The following is a 4,189-nucleotide window of genomic DNA, read 5'->3' on the forward strand; positions in this document are numbered from 1 at the left end:
GTCATCAACATATGATCAGTAGAGGTACGACACCCAGGAACCCCAACGATCAGCTGTTCTTGGTGCCAGCCAGATGTCCCGAGTTGCAGAGCTCCATCAACTGCATAGTGGTGCGGTCAGGTACTGCACATCTGCCTGTTATTGATTCAAATAATTTGCAGATGTACAGTACCTTGCTCCTTGACGGAGCTCTTAAGCTACGTAACTCAGCGCCGCAGCTGAACAGTTATTCAGCTGGAGTGCCGGGTGTCGCTATTGCTGACCTATGACAAGGATAGGCCATCAATAGGAAAGTTCCGGACAACCCCTTTAAATAACCAAGCATCTGGCCTCTGACTGAGCCAGGCTTAAAAGCATAAGGGAATAATGTCAGTAGCATTAGCCGGGTAGAAGTAGCGAATGACTGAGTATACGGCGCTCGTGGATTGGTCTGGTGTGTAGATGCTGGATTTAAAATTTTTAACATACAGCACAATCTACAAGAAGTTTCATTTTTTACAATGTATTGCAAGAAATAGTTTAGACGTAACCATTGGATAAAAATGCCACAATGTCCTGGATTTACCTTAAAATTGTATGACTTGGCATCTGAGGAAACTGCCAATACCGCCCAGTGATCCCAACTAATTTACTTTTATACCCACATATAATTTTAACTCAGTGGCAAATGTAACATCTTGTGGGACTGTGGATTTTGCATCTAATTAAACTTTTGTGTAGGGGTTGATTTAGATAGGATTGTTTTTTTAGCCTAATTGTATTGTCACTCAATAAGGTGTCACGGTCTAATAGAGTGCTCCCTGCTGAAAATTAAAAGGTCAAAAGGTAGACATCTGCATGTGTGTCACAGTCCCCACTGTCATGGAACAGGAAAATCTTCATCTGTTTTGATAAAACCCTACATTATTAATAGACTCAGCATCGAGTATACTAGATATAAACTTATAATATTCGCACAACAGCTATTAACCTCTTAACCCCCAGAGCTTTTTAGAGTTATGCGTTTTCGTTTTCCTCTCCCCTTCTTCCCAGAGCCATAACTTTTTTATTTTTTTCTGTCAATATGGCCATGTGAGGGCTTGTTTCTTGCGGGACGAGTTGTACTTTTGAAAAACACCATTGGTTTTACCATATTGTGTACTAGAAAATGGGATAAAAAAATTCCAAGTGAGGTGAAACTGCAAAAAAAGAGCAATCCCACTTGTTTTTGGTTTGGCTTTTTTTTGCTAGGTTCACTAAATGCTAAAACTGACCTGCTATTATGATTCTCCAGGTCATTACAAGTTCATAGACACCAAACATGCCTAGGTTATGTTTTATCTAAGTGGTGAAAACAAATTCAAAACTTTGTTAAAGAAAAAATAAAATTGCGCCATTTTCCGATACCTGTAGCGTCTCCATTTTTCGTGATTTCGGATAGGGTGAGGGATTATTTTTTGCGTGCCGAGCTGATATTTTTAATGATACCTTTTTGGTGCAGATAACGTTCTTTTGATCGCCCACTATTGCATTTTTTCTCGCTATGCTGTTTAGCGATCAGGTTAATCCTTTTTTTTATTGATAGATCGGGCGATTCTGAACACAGCGATACCAAATATGTGCATGTTTGATTTTATTTTTATTGTTTTATTTTGAATGGAACAAAAGGGGAGTGATTTGAACTTTTATATATATATTTTTTAAAACATTTTCTTTCTTTACTTTTGGCATGCTTCAATAGTCTCCATGAGACTAGAAGCTGGCACAACTCGATCAGCTCTGCTACATAGAGGCAATGATCAGATCGCCTCTGTAAGCAGATTTACTCACTTGCTATGAGCACCGACCACTGGATGGTCGGTGGGCATCAACCAACCCACATTTCTCCAGCCGGAAAACAATTGCTCAGCAAATAGGATTTCTTTTGTCACTACTTATTTTGGTCTTTTTACAAATGGTCTTGCAGATTCATCTTTCATGTTCATCCAGAAAAAAACTATGTTAAAATAAATCAAACTATACAGGGTTATTGTGAGGGTTACTAAAGCAGATCTTGAGCACTTACGCTTTCTTGGAACTCAACCATGATCCAAGGGAGACCTACGTTTCAAGGCATCCCATACATAAAAATGTATGTAAAGAAGCAAGTAACCGTGGGAACTTGGTTGTTTCTTCATAATAAATTATATAAAAATATGGCAACATGCAAGTCATAAATGTTTTATTTCTAAATTTTTAAAATTAGTTCAATAAAGATAGAAAATGAACTATACTTACCGAGAAAAGTTACAGATTTCCATGTGTAAAAGTGTTTGAAGGGTTGACAAAGGCTACACGCATTTATTATATAATATTGCATTACCCAAAAAATATTTAACAAAAAGAAAAAATACAAAACCCCACAGAAATTGCTGGCAAAACCTCAGTTGTGTTTTAGTTAAATATTCAATTCCCAGTATTGTTTTTTCGTAAATGTGTAACCCCCCAGCTGTGTAATTGCATGTGTTTGTAAGGGGGAGCAGGTGTGTGTGTATGAAGGCCTCTTTTCATTAAGATGCAAGGGAGGAGCCGCATTAGATAATGTGTAGCCAGAGCTCCCCGGGCTGCTAAGCCTGTCCTTCTGGACATAGAACAATGTCATGGCGGCGGGGAAGCAGTTGCTTCTCCCTCAGGACAGCAGTGTCTTGCCAGGTATTCAGTCAATGTGCAGCATGCATCAAATGTTACTATTGGAAATGGCCAAAGGGTCTGCGGCCAAGTAACTAAACCCCTGCCTATCCATTGCTATCAGAGATCAATCACAGGCCCCCTGCTTACTGCAAAGGGGCTAACAGTCTACAAGTCAATCATTTGCTTCCCCATGGAGATCTTCCAAGTAGAAAAAAAAAAAAATTCTAATCAATCAAACTTTTTGTGGATTTAAAACATGAACTTTGATTAACCCTAGGCCATTTAAGGTGACACATATGTTGGCTGGTGGAACTCCGGTCAATGCTTCGAGCGCCTGCGTCACGAGTTTGTTTCACAATGACGCAGTCCATTGGCTTGCAGCAAATCCAAACATTTAGAAATAAGCTTATGTGATCGTTTTATAAACTAAATTAACATAAATAGATGTAAACTATTAAATAAACATAAAACCAATAGTTGATGAGATTTCTATTGATGCCTAGAGTGGTGTAATCACTGGGGCATGCCATAAAATATCCCATTCTATGGATTCCCTACAATAAATGCAATAAATCTAAAGACTTTTTTTCTGAACCAATCGAGACTCAGCTCCTGGACAATGGTGGCACTTGTCAGCAGGGCTGTGGAGTCGGTGTCCATTTTGGTGGAGCAGGTATAAGATGGACTGACCCCGACTCCTAAATTTAATAATTCATTTTGTACAGGGGTTGAGTACAGGATGTGCTGAATACTTTTTATAAGTAAACTTATGAAATGTCCTATAAATGTCTGTTCTGTTCCTGATCTAATGACCTCGGCTTTTAGTAGAGATGAATCTGTGCTGCACATTATGCACATGCTCAGTAGTGACCAGTAGGGTTGAGTGAAACGGATCGTTCATTTTCAAAAGTCGCCGACTTTTGGCAAAGTTGGGTTTCATGAAACCCGACCCGATCCCTGTGTGGGGTCGGCCATGCGGTACGCGACTTTCGCGCCAAAGTCGCGTTTCGTATGACGCGCTTGGCGCCATTTTTTTTCAGCCAATGAAGGGGCGTGGGCAGAGTGATGACATAGGCGTCCACGCCCCTAAGACCTATCGCCATGTTGTCGCTTGTGCGCTGTAGCGATTTGCAATGTGTGAGAGAGAGAGAGAGAGAGAGAGAGAGAGAGAGAGAGAGAGAGAGAGAGAGAGAGTGTGAGAGAGAGAGAGAGAGAGAGAGAAAAAAAAAAAAAAAAAATCCCATTGGCTTTGCATTGGGTTTCGTGTTTCGGTCGATCCTCGACTTTTCGCCATAATCGGCCGATTTCACTCGACTCGACTTTTGAGATAGTCGGGTTTCGCGAAACCCGGCTCGACCCTAAAAAAGTCAAGGTCGCTCAACCCTAGTGACCAGTGCTGGAGTCAGAGTTGCGGGGGTATCAGGGAAATTGAGCAGTCGGATGTTTGGCTTTCAGACACCACAGACCTGCTTGTCAGAGAAAAGCTAACGAACCCCATTGGTCTGAATATACGTCATACCGATGTGCTATCAGACTGAAT

Source organism: Ranitomeya imitator, chromosome 4 (assembly GCF_032444005.1).
Source record: "Ranitomeya imitator isolate aRanImi1 chromosome 4, aRanImi1.pri, whole genome shotgun sequence".
Taxonomy (NCBI): Eukaryota; Metazoa; Chordata; class Amphibia; order Anura; family Dendrobatidae; genus Ranitomeya; species Ranitomeya imitator.